This window comes from Nipponia nippon, unplaced genomic scaffold (genome assembly GCF_047370975.1).
Source record: "Nipponia nippon isolate SJK-2023a ecotype South Korea unplaced genomic scaffold, ASM4737097v1 scaffold_28, whole genome shotgun sequence".
NCBI classification, from domain to species: Eukaryota; Metazoa; Chordata; class Aves; order Pelecaniformes; family Threskiornithidae; genus Nipponia; species Nipponia nippon.
In genome coordinates this window covers 2,185,272-2,207,253 of record NW_028262345.1, presented here as the reverse complement: position 1 = coordinate 2,207,253, position 21,982 = coordinate 2,185,272, and the positions used below count along the sequence as shown (strand labels likewise).

At 47.2% G+C, this 21,982-nt stretch overlaps 1 long non-coding RNA gene across 1 annotated transcript in view; it reads left to right on the top strand.

Moving 5' to 3' along the window:
- The first annotated feature begins 3,544 nt into the window (after positions 1 to 3,544).
- LOC148054980 (uncharacterized) overlaps positions 3,545 to 21,982 on the top strand; it is a 102,046-nt gene continuing 83,608 nt past the window's right edge. The window contains exons 1-2 of the long non-coding RNA XR_015706026.1: positions 3,545 to 3,583; positions 3,702 to 3,801. This is a non-coding gene — a long non-coding RNA (uncharacterized LOC148054980). The remainder of the gene's footprint in view (positions 3,584 to 3,701; positions 3,802 to 21,982) is intronic.

Genomic DNA, 21,982 nt, shown 5'->3' with positions numbered 1-21,982 from the left:
AGGCATCACCTTTCTCCAGTGCGTTGGAGCTGGTTACAGCAGGAGGCTGAAAGCTTGGCGCGATGGGCCACTGGTTTGATCTAGGGCAGCTCCTCTGGAGCTTTGGCTGTTCCCCAAGAAATTGGGATATTTTGTTTAGAACCCAACATGCATGAGTTTTAAAAGGGATTTTTGATAGAAGTCCCATTTACTCCTTTATTTGGCTTGGGAGGCTGCAGTGGAACAGATTTCTTTACATATCCTTGAGTGTTATTTGATTAAGGTTATGACTGCTAATAAACACTCTGAGCCTATTCTCCTTCCCCACCACTTGTAATTCAGGATAACTGTTGCCTGCATGGGACTAGACCTTTTTATACCAGTGCAAGGGACCAGAGTGCTGATTCTGCTCCCCTTTCATCAGTTTACCGGTGTACTGCTCGCTTCTGATTTATTCCAGCTTTATAATGTAAGAGAAAACAGAAATGTGAGGAGTGCCAGGAGTGATTCTGGCACAATAACCGGTTTACTTCCTTTTGCTTCACTTACTTTGCCATTTACAATCGCAAGTTCTTCTATAAAACAGCTCTGAGAAGAGCAGACATTGCCCAGGAGTAAGAAAACTTGAAGCTGCAGAATCAAACTGACAAAACCCAAAATCTTGTTTGCAGTGTCGGAGAGAGAAGCAGGTTCTGCTTGGAAAGACAGAAGCGGGGAAGAAAGTAGGGACCCCAGAAGACTCTGTTCTACCTATCATCTAGAAAATGAGCGTGTTTCTTAGTATGGTTAGTGTTTTACTATGTAAGAAAATAGTTTTAATTTTTCAGGAAGCAAAACAGAGGGAGTGATGTAGACACCCCAGCTACCCAGCATCACCACCACTGCGGCGGGAGGTCTGAGCCAGTACTCAGAGGAGGCTGGTAAGTGAATCGTAGCCAAAGCCAGTGACCCATGACTAAGGAAAGAGATGGTCAGGCCCATTGAGGGATACGTAGATTGTCTGGAGCGAAAGAAGCAGAGACTCAAGAGACTGCCTGCAGTCACGAATGTCTGGGGAATAATCAGGGTGCTGCAGAAGTTTAAAAAATGATGAATGTGCCACGTGCAATGAAATAAAAATGTTCTTGGATGTACCCAGAATGCAAACTCTTCGCTCTGCACCGAAAATGCACACTGATGGCCATTTGTGAATCCATAAGAGCACAGAGAGCTCCCTATTTGCAGCAAGCCTTTCTGCTCACCAAGCCTTTCTGCTCCCCTTTTCCCCGAAGGCTGAGGGCCTTGATGCCTTTTTCCCAGACGTGAAGCGCTGTCTCTCCACAGCAGTCATAATAAGTCTTGTGCCGTGCGGCGCACTAATGAAAAGCTGTGTGGGCTAGTCCCTAATTACAACCATCAGTTAAGCTATCAGAGGGAGCTCTCGGCCTCGGTTGTTTCATTATTAGACTTTGGGCCTTGATGAGCTGCAATTGGGCATGGAAGTGCGATCTGAGCAGAGCCAGGGAGGCCTCCACTCCCCCACCGAGCTCGGGGGACTTTAGGACTAGACCTGGTTTCTCGGGTCTGGGGCTTTACCTATTGCACTGCAGGGAGGGAGCTGGCAGCAGAGAGGGAAAGGAGGAGGAGGAGGAGGAGAGCTCCACGGGGCATGCGATGCCCTTAGGCACAACCAGCCATCTTTCCATGCACCTACATTTGCTGGCTTTTTAGGGTCTGTGGGCTTCATCGTTTTGAAGACAAGAAGCCGTTGCTGTAACGCAGCACCTCCAACTTTGGCTTCCTGCATAAAAGCTTTAGAACTTTAAGCTATATACGTTTAGCTTCAATACAAATGCTATGCAAGGATGAGTCCAAGTCACAGTGTCTTTCAGCCACATATGGATTTTGAAGTGCCCCAAAGGATGGTGTTGGGGGACTACTTCTCCACGCAGCAGTCCCTTTAAATTTCACACTAGACCCAGTGGAAAACAGAGATGCGGATGGTGGTTTTTAATGACAACAGCACCAGTTTATTTGAAGTAGGGTCTTTATAGGGAGATGTGTTTGTTTTCTCAGACCACACATTATTAACTAATCCCTAGACTTTGTTTTTATAGTCGCATTGTGAGCAACTTCCCACTTTTCGCCCCTTTCCTCCGTCAAAACGTCTTTAGCTCCATGGTTGTGTATAAGGCGTCCTAGACTGCTGCTGCTCGGGATGGATTTCCATGCGGCAGTACTGCCGCGGCTGCGGCTCCCCTTTCAAACTGGGAAAGTCAGACTGGGAATTTCCTTGTGCTCTTTGGAAATGATCAGCTACAACTGCTATGCATCCTATTCCGTCTTGGTACGAAAGGGTAATAATATATCTCTGTGTATCGGCCCCATTCTTATTCCAAAGCGCAGGTCTGTCTCCTTTTCCCAGCTTCTCCTCTTCCAGGAGAAGACTGTCACTTGCTGCATGCCTGTATGAGTGGAGAAGAGCCCACTAGCAAAAGGTGCAAAGTGAAACGCTTGCAAGACCATCTTCTGAAGTACTCGGTTATGTCAAACCATAAATGCCATGAGAGCAGGCTTCCCTGTGAGTTTTTTGCTTGGATTCAAGAAACCTTGAAATAAGCAATCGCCTTTTTGCAGTTGTGGCTGCAAGTGCTGCACAAGAGGCGCTGGGCAAAGCCAACGCAGGCTGCCACGGCCGGCGTGCCGGGAAAGGGATGGGATTTCGGGCAATGGCTTCTCCTCGCCAGGTTTCCCACCTGCGCCTTTAGCAGAGAATCTCCTCTGATCGCTTCCAGCCTTCGCCTTGACAAACAGAAATCTGAAATGAAACAGCCTGTTCTGGAGGGATCGCGGGGGTCGGGGGGGGGTCTCTGTTGTATAGCCCCACACAGCTGTTAATCACCAAAATATCTCTGGCTCCCAGCAGCTGTCTGGTGTTTATCTTAGCCTGGATATCTACTGGCCGAGCCCACGGAGAGCCGGCTGTGCAGCCAAGCCAAATACAAACGGAAGACAGATAATTTGCACACAAGGCTGTGCACGTGTATTTTGCGTGTGTGTGCGTACATGTGCGTGTGTGTACACACGCAGGCTTTGTTTATGTCCCGCTGCTGCGGCTGGAAGCGCATGTCGGTGATTTTTGTTTGAAACGAACGTGTAATCTTGTGGCTCTGTTGGCACATACAAGGGAAGCCTAATGTATACATGTTGTACAGGTGGTTTAGGTGTGTGCTTCCAGGTGCAGGACTGTGATTCAGATAAGATCTCTTGCACAGTAATTCCCTGTGCTTTCTCTAAGCTTTATGAAGCTTTTTAGATAAAGTGGAAAAATACAGGGCTTCCCAAGTCAGTATGGGTCAGCTACAGAGGCTTTAAAGTGCATCTAAAAGGCAGTTCCCTGGGCCATCTGTGGCTGTTTGGGAAACAAGGAGGAGGAAGAGGGCTAACGAGGTAAACTGTCCCACCTGCAGAAGAGAAGGAGGTCAGCCTTGTGGCTCCAATTAACCTGTCCTCGCAGGGGTGTGAGGGCAAGGAGTTTATATAAATCAGGCTCAGTTGAGGCTAAGGCTTTCAGGGAAAGGATGAGAGAAGCAGCTCTCTTGGCGTGTTTGATGTCCTCTTTGTGGTAAGAAGCTTGCAGTGACCTAGGAGATTAAAGACTTGAGGAGTAGCAAGGAGGCTGTGAGTGTGTTATACCCTAATTTTTCTGAAGACTTAAACCTTTCTTTTTCCCCTCTTTCTAGGTCCTTTCTGTAACAGTCAGAGTGTCCTGAGCTAGTATGTGGCAGCTTGGTGCAGTGGAGAAAGTCCTGGCTGGATCTGAGTAGCTGCTTGTGTGGTAAGGTAGGATTTGAGTGAACTGACGGGATGGTGGGAACTAGCTGGAGTTTTCTTTTAATGAATTGTCAGCTGCAAGTGTCCAGAGGTTGTGTTGCTGAATGTTGTGAAGCTTTGAACGAAAGGGTTTGCAGTTTTTATGTACCTAGCAGTTGGTTGCATACTTAATGTTGTTTTGGAAAGAATGTTTGAGGTCCTCGTTGCTGCTGGGTTTCCCCTGAGGTTTCAAAGGTCATCAAGCACGGAGAGTTACAGAAACTGGCTTTACAGGATGGTGTGTGCCTTTGACTTTTCCAAGCCCTGAGGGAGGCTGAAATCTTGCTGCTTCTTACCCTGAGCTCTCCAGGGGCAGCTGCACAGGATAAGCTGCTGTGCTGGCTTTTGGAGGCTGTGGTTTTTGGTAGATGGGAAGCCGGAGGCCTGTGCTGAGCTGTGTTTTGGGCTGTGCAGGATTGAGTGAGGGGGTGTACGTTTGCTTATCCCTAGTTCGCCTCTTGCTCTCCGAGTACAGTGAGTGCCTTGCATAGAGATTGTGCAACAAAGGCCAGGGCTTCTTCCAAAGAAGTTCGGCTTTCTTGGCTGTGAATGCCCAGCTTTCCTTCAGGTCCAACTCTGGTATTTATCAATTAACTTGCTCCAGATCCTGGGAACAGCCACAGCTGTCCTTCCCTGCAGCCTAGAGCACCCACGTCCTTCTGCCTTACCTCATCCTGCAATTACTGTCCCACAGGGCACCCTGGGCTGCAGCAGCCTGTACATCTGTCCTGTGCATGCAGCAAAGCCTCGGAGGATACAGGAATAGAAGAGAAAGAAGCCAGTTGCCCAGGAGCAGTGTTTAGGCAGAAACATGCTCGTATCATGCACCTGGAGACAGCGGGGGAGAGCGTGTGGTATGGGAAGAAGTGGTGCAGGGAGCTGGGGCTGAAATGAGGGTAGCAAGCTGTCAGGATGCTTCTGCTGGAGGCTTGGTGAAGAAAAGCAATCGCAGGAGAGAGGTTGTAGTGGCTCCTGTTCTCACCAACAATGACAAACCCTTGGGCTCTCTAGCCGGAGCCTTTGCTGTAGGTGAGAGACTTCTCCAAAGGGAGAGACCAGCTTTCTGGAAGGCAGTGGACAGGAAGGGAGGAGTTCATCTGGACCAGATGCTCTAATAACTAACTAGTCAGCTGTTTCTTAATGTGCTGAGAGGATGTGGGAGCCCATGGGTTTGCTGAAATGCATGTGCAATGATTGCTCCTTCTGAAGAGCCAAGAGTCTCTTGAACAGCGGAGGTGCAGTCCCCTTCCTTTCCCCCATGAATCACTGTGCTTAACTTACAGCCAGGAGGGGCAGGGTGTTTTGGATGGCCACACACCAGGGTTAATATGCTGCCCTGAAGAGGGGAGTAATGGTGGGGAGGGTTTAGTGCTGGAGAAACGCTCCGCACAGAAACACTGCTGTGCGTTAGGGAGATGATGGTGGAAACGGCTCAGGAGGCATCTTGATGACAGGCACAGCCTAGAACTGTGTCCGCTCTGGGATTTTTTTCTTGTAGCCTTATTTCCAGCTTTGTAATGGGGAGCGTAACCTCTGGCTTTGCTTCATCAGATGTGCCTGCAGCAAAGCTAAATAGAGCTGACAGACTGGGGCTCTGCTATTTCTCTGGAGCTAGCACAGCATGAAGGAGGTCTGGAGACATGTTTTAAGAGTCCTGATGCTCAGGATAAATCTGGTCACCTGTGGGGCTGGCAATGGTAGTGCAGATGGAGCAGCCTGTTAGCCTGGTCCCCTTCCCACCCCAGAGGCAGAGAGGCACCTAAAATCTTGAGGGAAATTGCCAGGCTTCTGTGTCTTGGCTTGGGTCCCGTGCAAGCAGTGGGATGTAGAGGGAGAGTGGCCTAGCACTGCCACTGAGACAGCCCCTGCCAGCCAGACAGCAGAGGGAAAGTGGAACAATAACATTATCCCCTGGTGATGGCTTCAAATTGAAATCAGCTGCAAGGCCCCATCCTGCCTGCTTGAAAACAGAGGGGCTGCGAAGAGCTGCCTTGAAGGCTGTGGAGCAGCAGTAAGGTGATATGCTGAGAAAATATTATGTTTTTAACTGCCTGAGTGCTGCTGCTCTTCCTCAGCTTCCCGCGCAGTCCTCTGCCGCCATCGCCAGTGTTTATGGCATCCAAGCCCCATCCCACCCTGATGTGCAGGGACAGACCTCTGTCCCCCCTTGGCGAGGGGTATCCCATGCAGGGCCGGGCACTTGGGCGTGAACATTTTTGACCAGCTGCCCCCCACCCCCTTGTTCTCTTGGGGAGAACAAGCCAGAGCTGCTGCCCAACTGCTGTCAGTGGGGGTCCTGTGGGTATTTGCACCTCAAAATCCCATCTTCCTTGCTGAGCTATTGAGCTCATGCTGTTCCTGGCCCTGGCATGTTCTGGGAGCAGAGATCCTGCTCTTCTCCATCCTCTCAATGTCCCTTTGCTGATGTTTAGTGTCAGTTGAGGACGTTTGGTAGCCCACTGTGCAAGTCACCATGGGAAGGCAACATGCTTCCCATAAACATAGACAAGGCCATTGTTGCCTGCTTTAATGCGCTCTAATTTAAACAAAATGGTGTTTTCAAGTGAGTTTGGTGGATTTCGTTGCAGGAGACAGTAACTCCCTGTGGTTAGAAAGAGCTTTTTTTTTGTAGAGAGAGGAGTCTGGCTTTGAGTTAAGCTTGCAGGTTGCTGAGCTGGGCAACTCTTAGAAGCGGAGCCTCTATAGAAATGTATATGAGCACTCCTGTACCAGCAGGTCCTGCAGGCATGCAGCTTGCCTTCCCACAGTACTGTGAACTTCAGCCTGGCTCTGCTGGTGCCTGGAGCAGGGGGGACTTCACACTGGAGTCCGCTGGCACTGGTCCCAGTCAGGATCAAGGTCACTTGTGTTGACCTGAGCTGCATTCAAAACAATCACCTAGGTGTGAAAAAATCCACTGCCTGGTCCCCCTTCCCTGGGCTCCCTAGTCCCCACCCAGTGTATTTTTTAAATATTCTTAATGAGCTGTCATTTTGGCCAGGGCTCACTTGGCGATTTAAGGATGGCGGTAACAACGAGACCACAATGTCCAGGCAGAGGAGAAGGAGTGAGGGGCTTTCTGCTGGTTTATTTTTTCCCCCTGCTTGGTCTTTTCTGTAGTTGTTTTGAGTCCTGCAGTGATTTCTAACAGCTGGCCCAGCTATCATCCCGATCGTGTTGCTCTGTGCTTCAGTGAGCTGGGGGGACTTGGCAACCCGGCAGCTGTCCCGGAGCCTGAGCCATGAATGAGCTCAGAGGGGGAAGGAGAGAGGCTTGGATGGGAGAAACTGTATTTGTGGTGGTTTTTTTTTTTCCTGAAGTGAAAGGCTGACAGTGTTGACTGGATCCAGGCACAGCCCGAGCAGGTGCTGTGTGTGCTTTGCCCTTCCACTTTTCTCCTCCCTTGACCGTGGGTGGGTGCACAGACCCTCCTGCAGCGCTTGGTGAGGGATGGTCACAAGAAACACTTTAAGTCCAGCCTGTGTCTGACCCATCGCTGCAGCACGTGGCTCTGGGCACGACTCACACCTGCCCTGGGAACTCACACATAGCTCTGCCAATGTACTCCAGTGCTGATTTGCAGCAGGTCTTGGCTCTTTCCACGCCGATGCCCCACACAAAGATATGTTTTAAGCGGTACTTTCAGACTTCAGCAACGCAACCTGCTGACGGCCTGCCTTATGTTTTATGCTACAGATCCTAAATGACAGAGCTGCATCTAAAGATGTTTCTTTTGACCAAGATCCACAGTGCCGCTTGCAGCATCCTTCTGTCCAGAGCAGCACTGTCCCTTGATATCAGACCACACCTAGTATCTTGAGTTGACGTGCTGTGTGATATTATGAGGATATTTTCTACATGCACAAGGCAGGGGGGAGCTTTTTGGCGTCTGTTCCACGCTCGTGTCCTTGAGCGTGTATCTCAAGCTGATGTGGTGCATGGGGTATGTGTTTAAACAGTTTCCTTCAATTAATCGGTATAGGCCCAGTTAAGTTGTAGCACAGTGCGAGGGTGTGATTCCTGTCTTGCAGAGCCTAAAGCACTCAATAGACAGTGACCCCTTGCTAAAACGTGGTTTACAAAACAAACTGCTGGACTGCCACTTCTGAGTTGGTGTGTTGTGAACTGGGGGCAAACCAGAGAAATGTGTTATGGTGTTCTCCTCAAGTGCAAAGAGTTTGGCAAAATACCACAGGGTACTGCTTTTAAATAGCTCATCTTTAAATAGGTTGTTGTCTCCATTACCGAGGGCATGTCGGCTTTCCTGGAGGGTACTGGAGGTTTCATTTTAAATGCAGTCACCTTGGGATTCTTCAGAGATGTTGATGATGTGTGGCAGGATGATCTCCAGTACACGGCGTGCGAATGGTAGAAAAGGCTGAAACTGAAACTCCTCTGAGACTGTGCATGCCGTGAGCTTTAATGCTGAAGAAAATGAGGAGCTGCTTTTCTTTCCTCTAGATGCAGGCTGTGTCAAGGTGTCTTCACTATTGCTCTGCTGTTCCCCTTTCCTAGCAAGCCTTGACTTCCCTGGTTTCTGATACAAGCTCCTTGCAGCATGCTGCAATCCTGTGCAGACACGAGGACGGCTGCTCTGCTTTCATCTTAGCCGTTGGCATCTGGAAAGCTCCTGGCTTGGACCTGTGTGTGTTAATCCCGACCTGCATCTTGCATGCTCTTTCCACGGTGACGCTGTTCTTCTGTCCTTTGCTAGCCTCATCCCCCAAAATGAAGTTCTGCTGGACCTCTCAGTTTTGATTTGTGCTGGTTGCTGCAGGTTTGATCAAGGATGGTGCTCTGTGTGCACTCCAGCCTGGACTTGGGGCATGCTACATCCAGTTTCTCTACTGCTGTGCTACAGCACATCTGCCCTGATGTGCTGCACTCCTGCTGTGAGATGAGAGATCAGATGTTCATGCCGCACTGAGCAGGTTGCCTTTCTTTTGGAAGGGATAGAGTAAACAAGCCAAGCCTAATGCGTAGTAAAGTGGTGTTAAATTGGTGGTTGCTTTTGGGCTTCTCAGGGCTTGTTTTCTTCTAAGCTCTGCCCTTTGGGACGGCGAGAGAACGTAGGCAAACCGCAAAGTGGGTCAGTAGCAAACACCGGGCCGTGGCAGCGTTCAGCCGTGCGCTGTAAATGAGCAAGTCTGCAGCTCTGTGAACAAACAACCTTTTATACCTTAATGGTTATTGCAGATGCCAGGTCCCTGCTCGTGTCTTTCCAGGCATCTACCCAGGCAGATGCTGTGCTCTGGCAGGGAACAGGCCAGGAACTAGCTCCAGTGTTGGAAAGCTAGCCAATAATTGTATGTGGAAATAATACTTCTCCTGGGTTTATCTAGATGCAAGTGCCCCGGTGCTCTTCTGAGTGCATGTGTGCTACCAGGCAGTTACAGCAACAAGCTTTTTGGTATGCACCTGACATTGCTTTTCCCCAGCTGCTTGCTTTGGGGCTGGGAGAGGTGGGCAGAGGTGTGGGATGTGATGCTTTTATAAGCCATGGAGCTGAACTGATTGGGGCGAGGTAGTCTTAATTCTTCAGCATAATGTGGAGTTGCAGTAGTGAGGTCTACACTTAAATTAAGTCAGATGAGTGCAAAAGGGGTTGTTGGATGAGCTTGCAGTGTTTACTACAAGGGGGCCAGATCTATGTTCTCTTGGTTGTGGCTATAAACAGCATAGATGCCTTAAGCTGTCTGGCATGCAGCTATTCCTGCAAAGATTACGTTGAAATAGGAGTTTTAATGGCATGACATTGAACTTTGAATAAAGCTTTGGCTCTGTCACAACTTTCTTCTGCAGTCAAGAGGAGGTAGCTCTGGCCTTCATGCTTTTTTTTTTTCTAACAATAAACCGTGCTTTGAGGTGTAGAGAAGAGCACTAAAAGCTGAACTCCCTGCGAGTTATTTCCTTTGAGCTCTTGATTACGCTATAACACATGCATCCCCTCTATGATCCAGGATGGATGAAGTTCCATCCATTTCTTTTGAATACCTCATGGATCTCTAACAGCTGCGAGCAATTTATTTTGGGTATAATCAGTTAATGTTTTGGTGAAGTGCTTTGAAGATGTACAGCATCCTCAAATGCTGAGTATTGTTTCATTATTATTACTATTTAACATCTCTACGTAGCTGAACTACTGTCAGATATCCTCACTTAATAATGTATTTGGTGTCTGGATCTTTTCTGCAAAGGCAGATTTTTGGCAAAGGGGTTGGTGGAATGATACAATAGAGTTTGCAGTTATATAGTACCTGTCATCTGAGTCTCTCAACGTGCTTTACAGGCCCTAGTTAATTCTCGCCACTTGGTAGGGCAGTCTGGCTATCCATCTCTGTGCAGATGCGGAGGCTGAGGAGGAAAAGTGTGACCTTTTTGAGGTGACACAGGAGGGGATTAGACCCAGATTCTCCAGAACCTGCTCTCCCCATTGCAGTTACACAGTGCCCTTTCACTGCGACTGTGCCACTGACCTCGTAGCCACCTCCCCCCCTCCTTATGAGGGAATGTGGCAAATGTAACTCCTATGCACTTATTTTGGATCAAGAAGGATGCAACTTGGATTTGCTGCCATGCAAAAGCTTGTGCACTATGGAGGCTGAAGTCCAAAGCGGTATGAGACATACAGGGTAAACAGGAAAGCAAGACCAAGTGACTTCTGAAGTCATGCAAGTTTGGAGTAAGCTTTCTCTCACCAAGGTATGGCTTGTTGTATTTGCTTTTTCTTCTTGTGATGCCACCTGGAGAATAGGTATTGATTATGTTATTTAATTTGCTTTCTGACCAGCCAGGCTGCTAGCAGAACTCCCCAAAGAGCTGCTGCTTGGGATCCTTTGGGAAACCAGTCTGACCAGCAGCCACCCATCAGTATAAATCACCCTTCTGGGATGGATTGCCAGGCAGCGTTGTCAGCCTGAGCTGGTCCCTCTGTGTCAGAGCAGACCAGAGCAGCTTTCCTCACCTCTCCTGTGGCTGTTCAAACTGATTGCTGTCAATCCCTCACCTTTCACCAGAAACAAAAGCACTTAAAAATTGAAGAGGTGATATTAGGACATACAGCCATGGGACTCTAGCAGGCAGTCCGTCATGTCTTAGACATTAACATCTACTCTAGAAGACTTGGAAAGCAGTTCTTCCCCCACGTGCATCCCCCAACCCACCCCAGAGGCAACATATAGCATGGAAACAAAAAAAAGTTAACTGGCGCTGCTATTCTGACAGATAAAGAGCAACTCTTCATAAAGGACCTCTGTGTTTTTCTTCCTGCCAAGAATCATTTAAACAGTGGTCATTAGCGACTTATCTTTCCTAAAACACTAGCGAAAGCTGACATCTCGGCGAGAGACCCCATCAGTCAATGTGCTGTGGTGGAGAACAGCTGTCTATAGCTCCAGCTGTTTGCACCCTACATGTGTGATTCCCCCTCCCTTAGACACATGCTGGGACATGGTATTTACGGCTCGCTCGTAGGCTCATGTATTACTCCTAGCAAAGCTAGGGGTGACTGACAGTCCAAACAATGCAAGCAGGGAAAATTCCTCTTGCTTACTCATAGGTTTTTGCAGGAGCTTTATCAAAGCCCTGCTCCTCCCAGGGAAAACTCTGCCTGATAACCAGGCATTACAAACAACCATCAGCTGGGGTGAAAGCTACCCTAAACAGCCATCAGTGGGACTGGGAATTGGGCTGCATATCCTGAGAGCTATGGAGCCTGTTAACTGCTGGCAGTGTATTTATCTTCCTAACATGCTCGTTAAGAAAACAATGTTATCTGCATCTTAAAGGTAGGCCATAAAGAGACTGTTAGCTGCCCTAAAGTCTCTTTGGTCCCTGTGTCTCCAATTGGTGCTTTACTGGGGTCTCTGAATGGCTCTTAAATGTCCCTTGCTCCCCATATCACTAGGTGAAGGGACTTGGAAGGGATTTAAGCTGGCTAAATATGGCCCTTAACGATTGCCACAAGAGTGCTTCCCAGGGAAGGGATGCAAACCAAGGGATTCAGACCTTGGCACCTTGTAGAAGTCCATGCGAAAGCCAGGCAGGGTTAAATCTACAGATCTGCCAGGTTTTTGGGTTCCTTGTCTGTGCCAGGTTTATGCATTAAAATGTCTACTGAAGGCAATGCTGTGCATGATCATCTCTTCTGGTGAGTTCAAGTTCAGGACTGGCAGCCTGATGAGCTGAACCATTCTAGAATTTGCCTGGAACTTTAAAGGCTGGTTTAGGACTGTTAAACTTGAAGCCAATCAAGCCAAACTTGAAACCTATCTACTTTCTGAACTTTTCTTTCCTTGCTTGTTCAAATACTGGGAGGTAAGCCAGCTCTGGAAATGAAGTCACTTTTGAAAATGGCTGCTCTCTGCAGAAGGAGGCTCTGAAAATTCCCATTGTAATTTAAAGTGATTTTTTTTTCTTCAAAAAAACATCTTATGAACTTGGCCCCTGAATCAGTCCCTCCCAGCTGTCCTCAAATTAAAAAGAGGAAAAAAAGACACTGGCACTGCAAGACTTTTTTTATGACACAAATTTTATTGCGTAGGATTCGGCGCATTGACAGGCTATAAAAGTTTATTGAAAGCAGATACAGCCTGTCAATGGGCTGACCAATGCCCCTGGCTGGGATGCATCCTCAGGCTTCTGGTGGAAGGATCTGTTTTTGTGGGTTTTGTTCTGACTTTTGACTGGGTCATCGCCAGGGAGAATTTCCTGAAGGGGGAATGCCCACCGTGAAGCACCAGCATTGGCAAAGGGGAGTGAGTCATTCCTGTGCAGAGATATGTGGTGCTGACAAGTTTTGTGGTGAGTCTTTTGGGGCTGAACACATGCATGAGGTTATACATGCAAGTAAGTCTTTCCCTGGCAGCTAGCTAGCACTTAGATTAATATCCCTATTAGTGCAAGGCCAGCCTCTGATACCCCTTCAGCATCCCGTATGAAGTGTCCAAGTTCTTCTGCAAAAGAAGCATCCATATCACAAAGCCCACCAGACTGGGAGAAAATCAAGGTCTTGTACTGTTACTTGTGTGCAGACAGCACCTTCCCTTGGGAGTCTTTTGAACTTGGAAGGGAGCTTTTCCTATGAAAATTACTCTTTGTTTCAAGGGAAGGCTGGTTAGTCCGCTGAGTTGCAATTAACTGTTTTTGGAGTACAGTGCCTTTCCCAAGCCAGGGCAAAAGTAGCAGAGATCGCAGCATCATCTGCAACGTAGGAATATGGCTAGATCTGCTTATTGTGGTGGTTGAAAATTGAAGTAGCTAAGCTGAATATCTACATGATTGTTAATAAATGCTATTGTGTGAACACCTTGCTGGAGTGCTGGGATGCAAAACATCATGGCTAAGGTGATTGGAGTAAACTGCAGCTTGTGCTTCTTAATTCCTGACCGCTTGCTTCTGCAAGCTACCTGGTACACCTTTAGCATGAGTGTGACTTACTGTATGTGCACAGAAAGAAAGAGTTGGAAGGTGCCAGGGACTGCCCGCCAAAGATGGTGCTAGCTCATCCCCCTGGGGCCTTGTGGTCCAGCAGCTTTTGGTGGTGATTTGAGCTGAGGTGCCTTTGTCGTGAACAGCAAGGACAAAGCGCTGGCTTACCTTCACATCTGCTGCCCCTGTTAAGAAGGCAGCTTTGTGTTGAACTGCCGCAGCAAAGTTTGTCAGAAATGGAGTCGGGGTCCTGAAAGTGGTGAGCAGGGTGCCAGATTTGCTGCATTCACAGGTCAGTGAACTGAAATAACTGTATGCCTCTGAGACATTTCAGAGACCCCTAGTAAAAAAGGGCTGTATCCAGTTGCCAGACCCCTCACCTTGCTGGCCCGTGCCAATTTGGATGTGCTGTCAGAAGTCATTTGCTAGTGGAGTAGCATTAGGTAAGAACCCTGTTTTTGTATCCACAACAGTGTTGGATCAAGGTTGCCGCGTGTCATTTCATCACTCTGGCAAACGACAAGCTCAGGGCTTGGAGTGTGGAACCTTATTTTTAATAAAGGAAAAATCTTTGCACTTCTATTCTGCATCTGTCAGCGATCTCACTTGGCTGAGCCCTGGAGGAGTTCATCTGGCCCTCGTGTTAAGGAAAACCAACAAATTAGTACAGATGTTTTTCTGAGAGCTACGGGGATCAGGGATCAGTGATTTAATACTGCCTGATATTTGATAGGGGACGCCCAGGGAATAAGTGCTGGAAACCAGGAAGTAATATTACATGAAATCAAAATATAAATATGTTCCTAAAGGTTTAGGTAATTTTTTGCAATTTCCCCTTGTATAGTCTTAAATGAGGTCCCTCCTTCTCCTCCTGTTGTTCCTGCACTTGTTCATGTAGGAGGCTTGCTCCTCTTGAGCTGGATTCAAAAATCCATTGAGTAAAATGGAGGCTTTCCATGTGTTTTTGTGGGCTTTAGCTCAACTGAGGAGCACACATTTAAAAAAAAAAAAGATGGTTTGGGGGGAAGGAAGGGAAACTCGGAGCTGAGGGAGAAGGAAATAGCCCTAACTGCCATGGGAACAAGTTTGCATTCAGGCTTTGGGGTACAGCATTCATTGTGCTCTCCCTGCTTCTTGCAACGCTGAGAATTCACAAGGATCAGTTGGTGAGAATACGTGCAACTGGAGTCCCAAACGTGAAGATGAGCAGAATGAAACCTGAGACCAAAACCAGGTTTGATTTTTGGCTCTCCAGAGTATGCTTTGTAGTCCTCTGACGTGGCCTAACAGGTAGTACTAGCTTCTAGCTGCTCTGTAGTTCAAGCAGGCAACATCAGGCAAATAAGGCTGTGAGATAATAGCTCTAACTCCTTCTGGGCTGTGCCTAACTTTCAGTGACCATTGGACCAAATGACACTTCAGTTCAAAACCCCTGCTGGGTTACATCTTTAAGAAAAGACAGCACGGTGGTGGGAGATCACAAGGCATAGCTTTTCTTGTTGATAAGCCAACAAGCTTTTTTTCTGAAGGATTTGGGGGGTTACTTGATTCCTGGTGGTCTGAAAGGGCACAAGTCTGTTGTCTTTTGGCATTTTGTATTCACGCACGTGTATAAGGTATGAAACCAAACATAGGAAAGGAAGGTAAATTCATTTTTCACAAGCTTTGAATTTAGGTAACTCCCCTGAGTAGACCTATCGTGACCCTAAGAAGTATGCGCAATTCTTCTTGATGGTTCTGACTTGACACTTAGGACCTCATGATGTGTCATACTGGTGAGTCTTGACCTGCCACATCTCCGCCGTGGGCTTTCTGTGTTGCTCAATGGCTTCACCACTGCTGGGTTGGGTTTACTGATACCTACGTAACTCACAGCAAGAGAATTTATTCACACCCTCCAAAAACCACAAGATATGGAAAATGAATGTTATTCTTGACTCTCAAAAACATAACAGTAACTGGGATGAAGTCATATAGGCTCAGCAATGACCATCAGGGGGATTTTGAAATTGTTCACAGACCCTCTCTCTGTCCCTGAGATGCCCAGGGTAGCCCAGCTGTTTGGCAGAGCGGGAGTGATGTCTGATGTGCATAGCTGTGTGCTAAAAATTTTAGAGTGAAGAATGGCTTTCCTCCCCAACTCACCACTGCTCCACCTGGAGCTGGCAGTGACTCCCATGCAGGCATAAATCAAGGGGAAGATGACAGGGTTGTGGCTGAAGATTTTTGGCTCCTGGGTTGGAAAACTGGCCTTTTCGTAAAGGTCACACCATAGCTGACCTCCCAGGAAGGGGCGAGGGAGGAGGGCTGCTGCTAAGCCTCAGGCAGGGCAGAGATGTTGCTGGAGATGAAGCGGATCCTTTGTGTAATATCGGACCCAAAAGCATTAGGCAGTTTGGCTGTTCCTCGCCCGTTGCTTCATACTGGAAGATGACACGAACAGCAACTTCACTTTTTTTCCCCACATTTCTCTTCTTACCCTTGGGCAAGGACCCAAAGCCTTCATGATGTGTAATGAATTTACTAGTCCCTTACCAGTAGGATACTGTTCTGTTCTGGCTCTTGCTGCCATTTGAGTGTCAGAGGCACATCTTTTGTTGTGTACCTGGAAGCATCTCTGGTATTCATGCTTGTGCTTCGGTTTATGGATTTGGTTTCAAATAAATGAAGGTTTTATGAATGTCATGTTGATGTTGCACTGAAGACAAAACTAATTAGAAGCCAATGGCCTTCTCGGCAGCGGAAGCATTGAGCCAAGGAAATCCAGAGCAGGGAGTGACGATGTTCTGCGCTTCACACCAGGGAAATACCTGTGATGGCTGCTCCTTTCCCTTTGCTCATGCAATTGTGCCTTTCTGCAGCACGCGGTGACTCAAGGATCGCTTGCCCATCTTAGCCCACAATTTCCTGGCTTCTGTCAGGGTTTCTGTAACTGTTTTGGTAGCCCTTCTACAGGGAGAGGAAGGCAGAGGTTTTTGTAAGGCCTCAGCTGGCTTTAAATTGTATAAACCTTGTACTCTTCTTACATCCAGCCTGCAAGCTTAAGGAACATATTCAACTCCAAAAAAATTTCTCAACTCAGTGACAAATCTGCTTCCTATAAACCCAAGCTGTTGGCATTTGCTGTTACCCTCCTTTAATGCTGTATTAATGAAGTTCTTTTACAGCTGTTCCATTATTTCACCTGGGATAGGAGTCAGGGTCACAGGTGGATAATTATGTGGGTCATCCTGTTTCTATCCTCTTAAAACTCTGGTACAACATAAGCTTTCTTCCAGCCCTCAGTGTTCCGAGGCCTTATTAAAAGTCAACATTAATGATCCAGAGCAGTCTTTGGCCAGGTCCCTTTTAAATCTCGAATACAAGTTCTCTGGGCTTGCTGATTTCAAAATACCTCATTTACTAGCTGTGGCTCAACATCCTTCTTAGTTACTGTTGGATTAGAGGCTATTTCATCATCGCATGATACAAATAAATCCCATGGCTTTCTCTCGAATATAGAATGGCTGCTCGTATGGTTACAATACCTTGGAGCTGTGGATATACCCCTTTTCTGCTTGGCTAATTGCGGTTGTACTTACTTCATTGAGCCACTACTGTTGTTAGGGGTGTTTTTTTCCTTTAGAGTTCCTTGAGGTGTCTATCCCGAAGAGAATGATGCAGAAATTGTCCCTGTTTCCAGGCAGGGAAATAATCAGTGTTGTGAGGTGAGGCACTGTACATAGCACGGAGCACAGGTCCGGAGAGAAAAGGAAGAGGGGCAAGGAAGCTTTTCTGCAGGGGAGAATACAGTGTAGTGGGAAGATGGAGGGTATGTTCATCGCCAGACTCGGGGGAAACCTCTGCGAGATGTTGGGGTGGGATGTGGGCTGTGCATGGCTCTAGCAGAAGGGGCTTTCAGATCACAGCAAGAGGATGATCGGGTGGAGGCAGGAGGTGTAAAAAGGCTAGCTGGGATGCCACTGAGGTGAGATCTATGTGCATTGCTGGCACAAAAGAAAGCATCTGCACACGTAGAAGGGGTAGGCAAAGAGAAGACCAGCCTAACCCAGAGTACTCCAGCAAGTCTTGCGGAGACTCTCCTAGGAGAGATGCTACTAACATGGAAATAAAAGGGTGAGAAGGGGAGAAAAGGGACAGTGATTTAGCAGTACGCCAGGGAAGCAACAGCAAAACAGAGGCAGAATGGAAGTCGTCCTTTAATTGCTACCACATGGATGGGAAGAGCTTGGCTAACCAGTGGAGGAACTGGCATTGCACATCTGAGTATGAGCTTGACCTAGCTGTTACTGCAACATGCTGGGAAGATTTGCAGAAGTGGAATGCAGAAAGTCGTTGGCCACAGACAGGGAGTGGGAGCAAGCAGGCAAAATGGTACGATGTGGGTGTTTAGGTCATGGAAAACCCGGTGATTCCTGCCTGAAATAGGAAGTAGGATATTAACTGGTGTCTGATACTGTCTGGCCAAACTGGTGAGCAGTGTGACTGCTCCGTATGTACGTTAAGTGGTTGTTAAAGACGAGCATCATTTTGGAAAAGTGTCGGAGAAACATCTGCTGGATCACTTCTGTTGCTACTTCTTACGCTTTATCACAGTCGTTTTCTGAATCTCTTGACATAGAGTACTGTATCCTATGTGGGAGATCTTTTTCTGCCAGTCTTGGTAGGTGAAAAGCAACTGTGTGCAGAATGGGAGCTCAATAACTGCTCAATAATAAGCAGAGGTGGCTTCCAGGTTCCTATAATGACGCTTTTCTCTCTGCTTCAGACAGTTTAAAAGTAGCCTGTGTGCCAATTGTTTGCATGTTCCTGCAGGCATACGCAGAGACTATATAAGCTTTATAGTGCAACAGGTGGGCTGCTTGGGTTTGGGAATAAAAAATGCCAAGAGCTTCCATGCATGCTTCTGTTGGCTTTTCTGATTCCACATTAATTGAATACCTGCTGCCTCAGGGTTTAGCCCATTTAGTAGATCCGGAGTTATAAATTTTGGGCAAGTTCAACATAAATAGAGCCCAATTCACATAAATCTGCCCTGGGAGCATCTTGCAAATAAACATGTGGCAGTATTAATGCAGAGAAACTCTACCCCTGTGACCTGTGTTACTTGCAATGACTCCAGAAACTCTTTTGAAATTGAATGTTTGAATTGGGTAGCTTGCCTGATATTTACTTACATAAGTGCTTGCTGTGACACAGAAGAAAACAAGTAAATGCCAAGGAATAATGGCTGTTACTGGTGATTTATTTTCAACCAGGTAATTTAATTGCCTTTCCTGATGGGTAACCAGATATGAGGTGAGGGAAGAGTAAACTTGTGTATCTTCGACTCAAAGGTCCCCAACATAGTGCCAACAACCTTTCTCGAACTTGGGAAACACGGTCTGGAGGCCGCTGCTAAAAGGTAGATGTAAGCAGGAGAAAACCAGACACAGAACAGTTGTTAATGGTTCGCTGCCAAAACAGCAAGCTTTATTAAGTGAGATTTTTGCCAGGCCTGAAAAAAACCACTCAAACCCAAAGTGTTTCATAATCCCTGAGGTTCTGGATGATAGAAGGGGGAATACGTGTGTCAGTGCTGCCAGTCAGGGAGGTGCTGCGAGCCTGCCGGAGGATGAGATTAGCATTTAAGGCGACTGTCGCAATGGAGAGAAACACCCTCCCTTCTGGGTGGGGAACAGGCCCTGGATATAACTTGTCATGGACAAGGTTTGCACATAAATCACCAGGTGCATAAATAGAGGAGGAAGAAGGACTGGCCAGCTAACAGCTCTGCCTGGGAGGGTTTGGAGTTGACCTAGTCCTGGGTTGCATGTGGTTTTCTATTGCAAATAAAAGCAGCCAAGTATCGTGCCGGGATGTACAAACAGGGCTCTCGCAAGCCTTCAAACTCGGCATTAGCATGCCGTCAGCTGTCACTTGTAGGAGTTGCCTGTGTAGGCTGGGATGGATGGCGGGGGGGATTATCTTTGTGTGCTACATGTACATACGCGCTTCGGTGTCTAAGTCAGGAATACATGCATCTTAGGCTCTCTATAGACGTACAAGTGCCTTCAGGGAGTGATGGAGAATAACAATGGTGTACGCTGCCTGGCGGCACCTTACCTCTCCATTGAGTCCTCTGGGAGCTTTGAACTGGTGAAGCTTCTGCATGAGGAGCCTAGTCATCAGGCTTTTGAATAAAAGCCATCCCCACATAGCAAACTCAATTTCACTGCTGCAAGCCCTGGAACAACTCTGGCAGTTTAATAGGAGCAACCTCCACTGGAAACCACCCTCTTTTTAAGACCGCCAGGAGAAAATGATTCTGCTTAACAGTTACAGCAGCTTTTAGGTGAGGATACAGTTATGTGGGATTTGAACTCAGACCAGTCCCAAGCAATGAAGTTATCCACTAGCACCCAAAGCATCAGCACTAGGATGCACTCCAGTTTGCTCGGGGTCTTGTTGGAGGGCAGATGACTTCCAATGGCACAGCGGAGGTGGGAATTGGGTCTGCCTACCCCACTCTGCCAGTATGGAGCCTGTGGCAGATCTCAAACCTGATGAGAAGCAAGGATGTGCATTCCCTCTGTGCCACCTACTCAGTATTACTCATGTGGAAAATTTGGCAATAGGTCCACAGTGGGAATATAATACCCAAATGTGGAATAGGTCACTCTCTGTTGCAAAGGATTTGTTGAGTGTGTTTAAGGAAAACACCTTTAAGATTTCCTGGAAGGTGTTGGGTGTTTCAGTTTTGGTGTAATCACGTTAGTGTTCCCATAGGATTTTAATGATGTGTTATAGAACTATTTGCAGTGTCCTGTGTGCAGAAATTAAGATGTCTGAGCTGGGTGGTGTCAAGTGTCCTGGATATTTATGAAACTGGAGGATTTGGTGATAACTTGAGTAAGAGCAGGACTCTTCCCTCTAGAAGATAGCTTTAGTCTCTAAACCTGGATGGTCCCACTAGTGGGGAAGGTGTAGGGAGAAGGGCTGCTGAAGCACAGCACGTGGGAGGTATGGGTGTGGGAATTAGGATGCTGAACTCCTTCCCAGCACTGTTGCAGTCTGTGTGTGACTTCTGGGTAAGCCCCTCTGAGTCACAGAAACTAGTGATAATGATAATCCTTTGCTCCGGTCTTGTCTGGCTCTCTCTTCAGACTATAAAGTTTCTGGGAGGGGAACATCCTCTTTTTATTATCGTTATTAGCATAATTGTGGTGCCACCGAGGGGGCCCAGTCACAGACTTTATCACATATTCATGTGTTTTGCTGAACCGTAATGAAACGGCCCAATTTTCAGTAATGTGCAACTCTAACCAGAATCAATGGGAGCTCTGCCTTGCTGAAAATGAGACCCAGGCATTTATTGTGCTCAAAGACAATCGGTCCCTGGGTCTCCCCAAATGCTTCTGCAAGCATCTGACTGCAAAACAGAATGCAATATGCCTGGTTGCCCTCAAATCTGGATGGGTGAAAATCGCCTGGGGAGTTTAAGGCACTACTTTAAGGGCAGGAGCGTGTGATTTATGCAAACTCCATTCATCTTAACTTCTTGATGCTATCTCACCCTGTGTCTCTGAGCTCAAAGTTATCCATAGGTGTTCCCAAATGATTTGAAGGAAAGTGAGTACTCGGTGGTGTGGTGAAGCGGGATATGAGCCAGCATGCTCTAAAGCACACAAAAGAAATGTTTCCCTGAAGCGAGGGGATCAGTTAATATTCCTGCATGGAAATGAGACAGCAATGAAAAGCTCACCAAGGAGAGATTGTGCTCTGCAGGGTGCCAAGATCTCCGTGTTCATTATCAAAAATGCAAGCAAACAACAAATTAAAACTGATTATGTTTGTTTCCCAGGCCTTTGTCTATACAGGGGATTAAGTCTGGCTTCAGCTGCTGGGGATTGGCAAGCGGCACTGCTCTGTCACTGCAAACGACTGCAGAGCACAGCTCTCCTCCGAATCTGGGGTCTGCTCTGTGGCAGTGGTAGAATTGCTGGCTAAAGGAAAAGTGCATAGATGTAGAAATGCTGATGAAATATTAGGTGTGCAAGGGTATCTGGGGGTGTCTGCAAGCTGTAGGTTGAAAAAATAAAATGTTTTTTTACGTTCCCTGTCACCAAGAGCTTTGCAGGTGATTGAGACTAAAGCACCGCACCCTCTGGCATCACTTGGCACAGTCGCCTTGGCTGCGAGGATGGCAGAGCAGTTGGTGGTGGGTAGGGTTTGCTATCCAGGGTGCGAACAACATTCTGGTATGTTGAGAAGGTCAAATGGAAGATCTGAATGGTAAGGGTGGACTTTACAATAGGGATATTTTCTACTGAGATGAAACATGAAACTTCAACACACCACTTTCAGCCGGAAATGTGAATTCAAGCACGCAATTAGAGGTTTTTGTTCTTCTTGTCACATGGAAAGAAAAAATAAATTGAGTCTAAACCTTCTTGGTGGGATAAGTGTGTTTTCCTGATAAATTCCCCAAAGTAAGATTTCCCGTGGCAGCTGTATGATGGGACTGTGTATGTGAACTCTGTAAAAACACTAGAAGTGTGGAAGATTTTCTCCAGGAAGAAGCAAAGGGAAAGGAGCTTATCTGTGCTGCTTCTGCAAGAGTTAAACCTATTTGCCTTAAATGCACTTGTCAGAAAACAAAACAAAAATCTCAAGGAATACTGCCTTTAAAAACAAGTTATTCAACCTGGGAAATGCTTTTTGGAGACTGGTATTGAAGCAG